Here is a 13,394-nt window from a genome sequence, read left to right on the forward strand (position 1 = left end):
CTAGAATGTGCTGGTAAATATTTAACAACTGACTGACTGAGAAAAATATACTCACGGCATATTTTTTATGACATATTTTTAAGTTTAATTTAAATTATTAACTTTTTCTCTGTCACAGTCTAGAGCCGGGGCGGGGGCGTGGGGGTGGGAAACCTGTGACCTTAAGGCCACATGTGGCCTTCTGGGTCTTTGGGTATGGCCTTTTGAGTCCAAGTTTTACAGAAAAAAATCCTTTTACTAAGGTGATTTGTTCTGTGAAGTTTGGATTCAGTCAAAGGGTCACACTTCAGGACCTAGAGGGTCACATATGACCTTGAGGTTGCAGGTTCCCCACCCCTGGGAGACAATTAACAGAACAATAAATCAAGCATTAGACTGTAGTATTTTCTGTTTTCTAAGTAATATGTGCTCACAAAATGAAAATTGAATAATTGGCTCTGCTGACCTAGTTCAAACTGGTCTCAGTGCCCTCCTGCTACTATCACAACTCACCCTTCCCACCATAACTCCTTGAACTTAGAGCATTCAAGGGTTAACTTTGGTAGAAGGAATACACTCCTACTATCATACTCTCTATCTCCTGAGCCCCATCCAGTGTGCTTCAACTAATTTAACAAAGCCAAGATGAATTCCAGTAACTCTTAATCAGAAACATTTACTAAGCAGGAGACAATTATTAGTATTGCTACAAATGATAGAAATGACATTCCTGTTAGCCTGTAAGCCAGAGGGACACACTATCCCATTGATACATACATAGGAAAGCCTATCAGAGTGTTATGGGGTTTTTTTTACAAACAGTGTCTGAAGGGGGACACTGGGCCAAACTTACATGTGTAGGGAATATGTGCTCAGGGCAACTTACATCACTGAGTTACTGGCCTTGATTTCCTTTCTTTTTTCTATCAGGAAGAGACTGTTCATCAATGAGTGAGGCTGCTTCTCTTTTTTGTTATCCTGCGGGGCAGAGGTACCTCTGCTGGCTGCTTCCTTTGTGTCATCTATGCTGTGGACTTAGTGCTTTTCTCTTTTAGCAAAAGTAGAAACCCTAAGCCAAGGACCTACAGAGCTTTGCTAGGTCTGCTACCATGATTAAGCCCTGAAGTATCTCCAGTTCTCATGCAGTAGGTTGAAGTACAAGTAAAACCTTTCCTCCTTCAGTCAGATCTTCCAAGTTCAGCCCTGTTCTTAGCTCCATTCTGGTGAGTTCTTCTGAGTTCTGAATATTCTGGAAGCCTAAGCTCAGCTACCTTACTGGTCCAAATCAGGGTCTCTCCAATGTGATAATTCATTTCTATCTCATGGTGATAAACCAAAATTCACATTTCTAACATCTACAATACAACTAGGTAACATATATTGTTCCAAGGTTCCATAGTTCTGGGGACCAGGATTTTGTAGCTATTAACTTAAAGTCCTCATAAAATCAATTTCCAAATTCAGTGATGGGAAACAAGAAACTTCAACAATCTTCACCATTTTGTTCTGAGTGGCTACTGTTTTCACTGTTTCTTTGACAACTGTCCTTGATTTCATCCTTTCCCATCAGCAACACTATCCATATCTGAAAGGGGTACCCTCTTAATGTGCGTGAAGGGGGAGAGCATTTAGTATTTTTGGATTTTTACACAGTATAACATTCTTTCAGAATTCCCTTGAATCTCTGAAAAGATGACATCATACACTCTAACCGAAGTCCTTTGATTTGTGCATTATAACTATTGTACGGAATTATGCTCTTCAGTTTTCTTATTTATATGTAACACTGACCTCTAGGGCCATCCCCCCAACTCACACAAAAATTAGGCTGATTATTCCAGGTGTAGGGCACTCTCTTGGTCTGTATTTCTAAAACTGTTGCTGATGTACTGGTATATTTACCATTAACAGTATGCCATTTTACACAAACAGCTCAAAGTAAAGGCATTTCCTATACTGTCACATCACAAACAGTAATAATAAGAAACTATTTCCACATCATAAAGCTAGGTTACACTATCGCCCAGACAACAAGAGCATGGTGGGGATAATGGCACCCATGTAGGGTTCACCAGGAAGAGCATCACGCACATAACAAATACATGAGGCCAAGACAATCCACATCCCCGGCACTGCTGGGCCCTTTGCGCCCCGCCCACCCACCCCTCCATGATGTCTTCACAATATTTTGCTGCGTGTATCACTCCACTAGGTTCCATGTCCCTGCTCAAGTTCCCATGCACCTGGACTCTAGGCCTACTTTCTTCTGGTAATGGAGTCTACTATTGGGTAAGTTGCTCTGCCACAAGATGTTGTTTCCAGTGGGAGAGGGAAACAGGGAAAATCCTTCCTCTTCCCTTCTGACTCTGGAGGAGGTGAAAGTGTTTTCCTCTCAAGAGCTGGTTTATTCCTCCAGCTAGTTTTCTTCTTGACTGCCATAGATAACTGACTTATGGTTGCTTTTTCAGGGTACCATGGAAGTGGCTGATCCTTCAGCTAGCAAATGGCCTACCTTAAAATTCTATGAAGTTGATAGAGAAATTTATCCACTACTCAGAAAAGTATAAAAATTTCTTTACACTTCCTTTATTCTCATTCTTTAAGTCAGAAAGAGATGAATCACTTTATAAGGTGTAAATGTGCCAATTATACTTTTGAATTCCTTTTAATCTGAATAATCAGTGTGAGTTACTTAATGTTTCACATTCTTTTCAAGCTCTGAATGCAACCACTTAAATTCTTAATACCTCATTGTCTCTGTTACCTGCCCCTTGCATTCTCTATTTCAACAAGTAGAAGGGTTACTATGTAAAAAATTTGGATTAAGGTACATACAAGAAAATGGGTTGGGACAGCACCGGCCCTGGAATCAGGAGGACCAGAGTTCAAATCTGGCCTCAGACACTTAACACAAAAAGTAGCCATGTGACCTTGGGCAAGTCACTTAACCCCAACTGCCCTCCAAAAAGCAAAAATAATAATAATAAGAAAGTGGGTCAAACATGAAAGGGTTCCATTCCAAACACATGGTTGCCTATGAGGTTATACACATGAGATTTGGGGGGACTTTAGAATACCACAAGCCCTCTGGAGCTAAAAGGGTTATTTTAACCTTAGTAACCAGAGGGAAAGAGGGAAAAAAGCCCTAGGAACCTTTTGTATATACAATCAGTTCTGATTCCAGAATTGTTTAAGAAGATTTTTAATTATACTCTAGAAAGGGAACAGGAAATACAGAGCTCCCATATATGCTCTGACATAGAGTGTAGTTCCATCCTAACCTATACCTGGAAGCAGGGTCCCCAAGCACTCACATGTGTTGACACAAAGTAGGACAGATTGCACATGCTTGAAGGAATGAACCCTTACTGGTCAATCTTTTATCCAGAAAGCCTTTCAACAATATCCTCAATAAGTGGTTATCCGATACCATTTAAAAGCCTCTTTTAAGAGGGAATTCTCAGCTCCTATAGCAATCCATTTTACTAATAGTGAAGATGTTTTCCTTTGTACCATGCCAAAATCTACATCCGTAATTTCTATCCATTAACTATATCACTGATTCTGGGATCAAGCAGAGCAAATTTAATCCTTCACATGACAATCCTTCGAAGAACTAAAGATAACTACTGTGCCCATTCAGATTACACATCCCTTGCTAAAAGTTCTCTTCTGCAGATTAAATATCCTTGTGTCCTTCAAACAGTTTTCATACGGCATGGAGTCCAGTTCTCTCACTATATTAGAGACTCTCCTCTGGACTCACTCTAGGTAGCAAATACTTCTAAAATGTACCATCCAGAACTGGACACTACTTCAGATATGCTCAGAGTAGGGTAGAGAACTCATGGTACTATCACCTCCAACATGCTAGAAACTATACGTAGATAAGATGGCATCACCTTTTTTAGTAGTCATATTACACAATGAACTCACATTAATCCCACAGTCCACTGATGCCACCAATTCCTCCCTTTTTGTGTCTAATTATAATAACAATTATATTATTAATAATATAATGATAATTATATCATTATCATTATTGTATATAATATTATTATATGTTATATAATATATTTATATTATATAACATATAATTAATATTCTATATGTAATAGAATATTGTAATTTTATTGTAATATAATATTATAATAATATAATAATGATAATTATATTATCAATATGATGGTAATTATATTAAAATTTGATATAATTAATTTTTTAAACTTATGTGTTGGGCTTTATATTTGTTCCTATCAAGTTTCATCTTTTTAGATTTTGCCTGGTTGACAGCTTAGCCTACCTGGCTCCCTAGAAGCATCTACTGTTTTATCTCTTTATTGCTATAATGGTAGGAGTTTAATTTGTGTGAGCCAAGTCCCTTGCCTGATAGGAATTAATCACAGAAAAGGGGAAATCCGCTACCTACAAAACTACGCATGACCCAAGGTAAGTCTACACTTAGGGAGAGTGATCTCAACAAGGAAGGATCATAATAACAATGACAGAAATGGAGGTAATCTAGACATTAGCAAAAGTCTGAATAAATACATGGAAGCAGGAGAATGCAGTATGACAGATCTAGTAAAAGCTAGTATTCTGATATGACTGGAATGCAGGGTTCATGAAGGGGAGTACTGTGAAATAGGGCTGGAAAGGTAAATTGGAAAACCTAGCCCTTCTGGAGAAGAGGGGGAATGCACTTCCCTCCATTTGTTGGAGATGTGAAAGACTATCAGTCTGGAATGTTGAATGGCCAGTTAGCTGCTGTTGATATGTTGATTTTGCTTATGTAGTCTTTTAAACTATGGGGGTCCTAATGCAGTATACCCTGGAACTAACACATCAGGTCACCAGAAGTTCATGGCTAGTTACAGTCCCTTGTGAAGGTACCCTTAAGGGATTATGGGTTCTTCTTTAATGCTTTGGTTGAAGCACCCAGTCCAAGGTGTCCTCCCCATTATCTATCACTAGTTACAGTCAGAATCTCCCTTATATCATTAATTGTCCTAATGATTAGCTCCCCAGTATCATTTAGCCAATTAATATCAATTAGTTTTTACAAAGGGATATTTATAGAGAAGTTATAGAAAGAATAGATGTGCAAACATTTCACCCCAACCTTTAAGTACATACACTCCCTTACATCATTTCAATCCCTGGGGAGAATGGTCTCTCTGATCCAATCAATCCACAATCCCTGTCTAATCTATTGTCCATACAGTTAACCAAAGTGATTTCCTAAAATGCAAGTTTAACCATGTCATTTGCGTAATCAATGAATTTCAGTAGCTTCTTATTTACTCTAACTTTAAATATTATTTCATCTTTATCTTATCCTTTTTTATTTTCCATTTTTGTATAAGTTTAATTATCACAATTATTAGTGGAGTAGTAGCTAACATGCACACATATAAAATGAAATATGTAATAATAAAATATTAAATACATGGTAGATATATAATTAATAACTAATATATATATACATTGTAGGAACCTGCTCAAATTTTTTTATACTGATAGTAATAGACAACCAAAAGTATTGAAGACTACAGTTCTAGGCAATTTTTGTTTAAAATTTTTGTTTTATTATGAACTTAAACACAAATAAAATGTATAGTTCCATAATAAGAGAAGAGGAAAGATTATATATGAAACTGTCTCTGTGTACAGCATGCTTTTATTGTTAAATATTTAATTTAAGTATAGAAACAAATTATATATTATATGCTATTTAAACACATAATGTAAATACAAAATAAATTCAACATGTAACTTTCAATGCTATCCTATTTGTGATTCATTATGGCTTTCCTTCTGGTCTGTTTTCTATGTTTAATACAGTTGTCCTCTTTAACCTTTTTATTATTATTATCCTATTCCTAATTCTCTTTACCCTCCCACCCACTCCCCATTGGGAAAAGAACAATGAAAAATAAAGCCCTCAACACCAACATAAATAGTCAAATCAAATGAAACTCCTGAATTGGCCATGTCCACAAATACATGCCTTATTAGGTATCTTTAGACCGTCACCTCTGAAGGGGAGCATAATAATTTCTTCCAGTTCCCTCAATAGCACATGACAAGGAGTAAAGAAGGCAAGTAGTATAAGTAATCCAAGGTTGGAATTTGGCAAGGGACAATCTACAATAGGATAAGGGAGCAAGGGATTTGTGGACAGAGAATAATGTTTAATAGAGTTGGCTTACTTGTGTTTTTGGTCAAGATAGGGAAGGAAGAAGAATGAACCCATATAATGGTGATGATCTGGGAAACAATTGAGGGGAAGACAGAAGATAGGTCATAGTGGACATGAAGCACAGGGGTGGGGGTCATAAGGTATAAAGATGGAACCATAAAAAAACCATGGATAAATGAATCTCAGAGCTGGTGAATAAAATAGGATACATGTGGGTGATGGCAAGATTAAAGGTATGTCCACCTTTACAGAGCTGAGGTGAAGTGGAGGAGTAGATCATGTGAATTGATTGAAGAACTGAGAATGTAATGTGTAGGTCTGATTCAAGCTAATTCCTTATTACTTTGGGTTTGATATTTGAATGAGACACTTGTAGTACATGTCATTCAATAATTAACAATAGGAGGTTTTTTTAGCCATAGCATAAAAAAGATATTAAACAAGGATACTGTAGCACTTAGTCTGGGTTGATGTGTTCCCTTGATTCCATAAGGAACTGGGTCTGGTCAACAGGAAAAGTTGTAGTGACTTGTGTGACCCTAGGTCATCCAACCAATCAGAAAAGACAAACTCCAGGTGGGTTGCCTTTATACTTAGGTGACTGGGAAGATACTTCATTATGGCCAGAAGTCACCAGGACACAGCGTAAACCTTAGCCCCTAGGCTAATTAATCTTGGGAACAGCTTTCTTTCCTTTTAGGGAAAGAAGTACCCTGACATACAAGAGGTGGGGAACTCTGGTAGATTAGTGATCCTATCACAGGTAACTTAGGATATTTGAAGATGTATCAATAAGAACCTGGAAATTGCTTAGTATGATGGTAGGGTAGCATGCTTTATCATGAGTCTCCTAGAATCCTGGTTGGTCATTACATTAATCAGTTATTAAGTCTTTCAAAGTTCTCCTCTGCCTCCCCCTCCCCCCTTTATAATGTTGTAAGAAGGTGACAATGAGTGTCTGATCTAATCACATTTCCTGAATTAATGCAAGTGTCAAGATACTAGACCTTCATCTATTCATCAAGTGAGAAAAATCTCAGTTACTCACTAGAGATGAACAAGGTCTGGACACCTTCCTAGGTTCCAGAGTAAGTCTGAGGGAATTAGTTATATCCTCTGAGATTTGTGTAAAGCCATGGAGCTAGATGGAACTAAGATTTGAGCTTTTAGCAGAAGAGCCATCCCTGAAAAGGAACTGATTAGGGAAGAGGGAAAAGGGTCTTGGCTTCAGTCTTGGTCTTGCCCTCTAACTCTCACCCCACTTTGGGTGGAGAAGGACCTCATGAGCTTTGGGGGCAGATTCATGTAGTTCCTGCTAATGTCTTGGTAGATAAATTCCCAAATATTTTTTACATTCTATAGTTATTTTGAATGCAACTTTTGTTTCTATCTCCTGCTGGATTTTGTTGGGAATATACAGAAATGCTAATTCAAGTGGATAGGATATCCTGAATACAAACTCAAGGATAGGATGAATGCAAATTCAAGACTCTATGTGGAGTCCCTCACTCCCCAAAAAGACACCACACCTAAGGGGAACATCTTTAGGATTCCAGTGAAAAGGGCTTCTAGGAGCTATGAAATTACTTTTACCACATGTTCTAATCTTCATCCCATTTTCTCCTGTATTCTGTATGTACTGTTGGGAGGGTATGTCAGACTTTTTTGGGGAGATATATTTCTTATTCTATCACCTTGGTAAACACCCCTTTCTAAAAGCTAATTAAGTTTGGCTGGGTAAATCATATCAACTGATAATGACAGCAGAGAGCACACTTGTGGGAATTCTTGAGTGTTAGAAGAGGCACCCTCATTCCCATAGGGATAATTCTAGAGTCCGCAGGGGATACAGTAGTCATGCTTCATGGACCCAGCTCACCAGTGTGGGTGGTATTTGGGATGGATAAGTGAACAAGTGCTATATTGTTCTTGTATAAATTGCTCTCCAAGTCCTGCTCATTTCTGTCTGCATCCGTTCATAGAATCTTCCCAGATTTCCCTGAAATGGTTTCATCATTTTTTATAGCATCATAATATTCCATCATATTCAAATATCATAATTATTCAATCACTGCCTAGCTGATGGACATCCCTTAAGTTTCCAAAATTTTGCTGTAACATTGAGCTGCTGTAATTATTTGTATTTACTTCCATCATTTTGCTCTTTCTTTTTATCACTTTAGAATACAGACCTAGTAGCAGTATCACTGGGGGAAAAAGGATTGGAATGGTTTAGTGACTTTTGGGACATAGTTCCAAACTCCTTTTCAGAATGGCTAGACCAATTCACAGACAAAAACATGAAACATTTTTATTACATGGAATTGAAAAATTTTGTGCAAACAAAATCAATGCATTAATTTGCCTAGTTTCCCACTGACCATCACTTAACCATTTTTTTTCCTGATCTTTGACATTTTGATGGGTGTGAGGTAGAACCTTAGAGTTGTTTGAATTTGCATTTTTCTTAATAATAGTGATTGAGACCTATTGGCTGTTTACAATTCAGATTTATTCTTTTGAAAACTGCTGATCCATATCCTTTGAAGAACATTTATTGGGAAATGGCTCTTATTCTAAGGAATCTTTGTCCTAATCTTGTTCTAATTGGAATCTTTATGTATCTTGTATATGGGATATTTATTAGAGAAAATTGCTGCAAAGATTCTCTTTAAGTCTGGTTGGCTAAATTATATCAACTGATAATGATGGCAGAGGGCACATTTGTGGGAACTCTTGCATATTAGAAGAGGTACCCTCATTTGCACAGGGAAATGTTGCAAAGATTCTCTTTTCCACTATCCAGTTCCTTGTTTCCCTTTTGATTTTAACTGTATTGGTTTTGTTTATGCAACACCATTTTAATTCCAAGTAACAAAAATTGTCAATTTTGGCTTTTGTGTATTGCTCCTCTAATTTATGATAAGACTTTTTATATATATCTTATATCCATTTGGTGCTTATTTTGGTATAAGATGTGAGATCCTAGTCTAGTTTCTGCCAGACTGCTTTCTGGTTTTCCCAGCAGTTTTTGCCATAGCTAGACTCTTTGGGTTTACTGAACTCTGCTCCTATGTTTATTTGTTTCTATCTGTTTTGTATTCAATCTATTCCACAGATTGACCTATTTTTTATTTAATTTGTACAAGATCATTTTTAGGATTCTAGTTGGATATCTTTTCAATATTTTTTCATTATTTCCCTGAGATATTTGACCTTTTGCTCCCCCAAATGAACTTTGCTATAATTTTTTTCTAGCCCTACATTAATAGCTCTCCAACCATTTAGGTCTTCATTTCTGAAGAATATTTTGTAGTTGTATGCATATAGTTCCTGTTTATGTCTTAGTAAATGCTGAAATATTTTATACATTCTGTAGGTTATTTTTTCAATGGAACTTCCATTTTTATCTCTTCCTGTAGGATTTTGATGGTAATATGCAGAAATATTGATTTGTTAGGATTTATTTTATATCCTGCAATTTTGTTTAAGTTATTATTTCAAATAATTTTTAGTTGACTGCTTTGGGTTCTTTAGATAGACCATCAGCTGCAAAAAGTGATAGTTTTTTTTTTTCCTTTTTGCCTATGTTTATTTCCTCTATTTCCTTTTCTTGTCTTATTGCTTCAGCAATAATTTCTAAATAGTAGTGGTGATAATGGACATCCTTGCCAAACCCTTGATTTTATTTGAAAGTATTTTCTCCATAATATTTGATGTTGGTTTTCAATTTTACATAAATACTACTTACCATATTAAGGAAAGGGCCATTTGTTTCCTAATGCTTTTAAAAACCAGTGTTGAATTTTTCAGAAGTTTTAAATGCCTCTATTGATATGATAATGTGGTTTTTATTATATTTGATATTGCTATGGTTCATTGTGTTTATAGCATTACTTTATAATGGATCCACTTGAACTCCTGGTATAAATTCAAAATGCTTATAGCATATAATCTTTTAGGTTTTTTATTTTTATTTATTTTTTGTGTTAATATTCATTAGAGATATTAGTCTTTTAAAAATTACTTGCTTTGTCTCTAGCTGGTTTAGGTATCAAGACTGTGGCTATATCATAGGCATTAGTTTGGAAGGATCCCTTATTTTCCTATTTTAACCAAAACTTTATGCAGTAATGAAAATAATAGAATATTTGATAGAAAGCATTTGTAAATCTATTTGTCCCTGGGAGCATTGTCCTCGAGAGTTTATTTCTGGTTTAATTTCTTTTTTTTAATATTGGACTATTAAAATACTCTATTTTAATATGCATATTTTAAATTTTGTAACTTCATTTCATTTAAATTACTGGCTTTATTGTGTATAATTGGGCCGTTTCTGATAGTCTCATTTATTTCATATTCAATCATAAATTCTCATTTTTTCATTTTTGACACTTATTTTTTTCCTTTCTCTTTCTTCACTCCACTAGCTATTTATCTGTTTTATTACTTTAACAATAGTTACCAGTTTTACTTTCTTCAAGTTTGTCATTCTCTCATTTCAGTTTCAAAATTTCTACTTTAGTGTTTGGATTTTGTGTTGCTTTTCTAGTTTTTTTTTTTTTAATTGAATTCCTAGTTCATTGATTTGTTCTTCTGCTGATGAAAGAATATAGAGAAGGGATATTTAATCTGGGTTCATGACTAGATTTCAAGGTCTTTAACTCAATATAATTGATTTCCTTTGAAATCTTATTTATTTTTATGCATTTAAAAACATTATTTTAGGTAAATACTTATTTTATTCCATAAATTTAAAAAAGAAATTTAATTCTGATAAGAAGTCCATGACATACGCAGGGTTTAGATATATAAATTTCTTCTTAAGGATTGCTTTAACTGTACCCCACAGGTTTTGGTGTGTTGTCTCATTATTGCAATTTTCTTTTATGAAATTTTCTACTGTTTTTGTGATTTGTTCTTTGATACATTAATTCTTTAGGATTTATGCAATCTTTAACTTGTCTTTAAAAGTCTTTCAATGAATGTAATTTTTGTTTCATTACGGTCAGTAAAGGATGTATTTACTGTTCCTATTTTTCCTCATTTGTTTCTGTAAGGCATTAACACCCCAAACCAGGGTCAATTTTTGTAAAGGCACCATTCCTAACTGAGAAATATGTAAACTTCTATTACTATTTAGTAATTTTCAGAGAGCTATAACCTCCAACTTTTCTAAAGTTCTCTTCAGGTCCTTATCTTATTTTTTTGAATTAGTTTTTCCTATGTCTGAAAGGGAGTACATTGACATTCCCCAATATTAAAGTTTTATTATTTTTCACTAAAATCCTATTATCTTTTTTCCTTTAAGTTTTTAGATGCTGTACTCAGTATATGTATGTCAAATATTGATACTAACTCATTATCCATGGTGCCTTTAATCATATAGTAGTTTCTTTGCCTATCTCTTTGTTGTATCGATTTTTATTGTTGCTTTTTCTGAAATCATGGCTGTTATCCTTGCTTTTATAAGTTTACCTGAAGTATAAAAGATTTTGTTCAAAATCCTTACTGTTAAAATTATGTTCCAAATATGTTCCTTGCAAACAGCATATTGTTAGATTGTGTTTTCTAATCAATTCTACTGTCCTTTTCCACTTTTTAGGTGTCTTCCCATTCATTTTCACAGTTGATTGCTAATTGTGTATTTTCCCCCATCCTGTCCTCTGATACCTTTTCCTCTCTTTGCTCCCTGCAGCCCTCTTAAAAAAGCAGGTGGCAAATTAGAAAGTTTGTTAAATCCTGGCAATGCATTACATTATGCAATGTTTCCACTTTATTGCCCCTTTTTGTTTACCTTTCTCTGCCCCAATCACAGGTTTTTACTTTCTTTTATTCATGCTCCACCCTCTAATGTTGGAGTTTGTTTTGCTTAGAAGTACTCAGTACCTAACCTACCCTCCCTCTCACTTTCCCATGCCCCATTGTATTCAATGTGCTCTACACTAAGCTCTGTATTTTATTTTCCTTTTCTTGGTTCAGATGAAGGTGAGGTTCATGGGATGCTTCCACTCCTTCCTCTATGTTTCTATACTTTTTATCTCATGCATTCCTATTATGGGAGGTAGTAAATTCTCTCTTCTCTTTCTCCTTCTCACTTCTCATTTCCTTCTCCTAGGGGCATCAGAATGGAACAAAACCACTTCTAGGTCCTCTGTCTTATTTAACTTTCTCTTTAAGTCCTGCAAATATTAAAATTCTGAGAGGATATTTGTTTTTTTTTTAATCACTCTCTTAGAATGTAAACAATTCATCATCATATAGTCCTTTACAATTGATTAAATGTGTTTACCTTTCTAGGTTTCTCCTGATTCCTGGAGTACATGCATTTTATAGTTTCTACTTGGTTCTGGCATTTCATTGAGAATACTTGGAAGTAATATTTTTTTCATTAAAGTTCTATTATCTTTTGCCTTTTGGAACATTGCACTCTATGCTCTACATTCCTTAGCCTCTAGTTCTTGTGTGATCATGATCTTGGCTCCTTGTTATTTGCACTCTTGTTTTGGCTATTTTTTTTCTTGACCTGGAAGTTCTTAATTTTGGTCATGATGTTAATGGGGATTTTCATTTCTGAGTTTCTTTCAAGAAGTGACTGGTGGATTTAGTTTTCCCATTGCTTCCTGGTTCTCATATATTTGGAGAGTTTTCATTCATGATTCTTCGAATTATGCCATCTAGTGCCCTCTTTTTTGGTCATGATTTTCAGGTAGTCTGATAAGTCTTAGGTTATCTCTCCTTGATCTGCTTTTCAGTTCAATTTTCTATAGTGGATAATACACATTTGCTTCTACTTTTTTTATTTTGTTTTTTTTTACCCATTTCTTGATGTCTCATAGAATCTGATTTCAGTTCTTGGGTAAGCTTTACAATTGTCTGTTCTAAGCTCCTAATTTTCCTTGCCATTCTTTCCTCCAACCTATATTTTATAATATCTTTTTTTTTTGGTAAATACTTTCATTTCTTCTACATATTCTTGTAGTATTTGTGACCAGGGTATTTTTTTCTCTGAATTGTTGTATAGTTACTCTTTTCTGGATTTACCTTTTGGATTTCTCTCAGTTCATAGTTTTTCTTTGTTGTCTTTGACATCTGTTTGTTCTTATGTCCAGCCTTGGTTTCTGTTTTGGTGCTTTGTGTTTGGCTCAGTTTGATCCTGGATGTGGTAGCTAATCATAGGTCCTGCCTTCTGCAAGTATTCCTGTATTTTGGC

This window comes from Petaurus breviceps, unplaced genomic scaffold (genome assembly GCF_028583685.1).
Source record: "Petaurus breviceps papuanus isolate PSGF00001 unplaced genomic scaffold, PetGlider_PUasm1.0 183, whole genome shotgun sequence".
Lineage (NCBI taxonomy): Eukaryota > Metazoa > Chordata > Mammalia > Diprotodontia > Petauridae > Petaurus > Petaurus breviceps.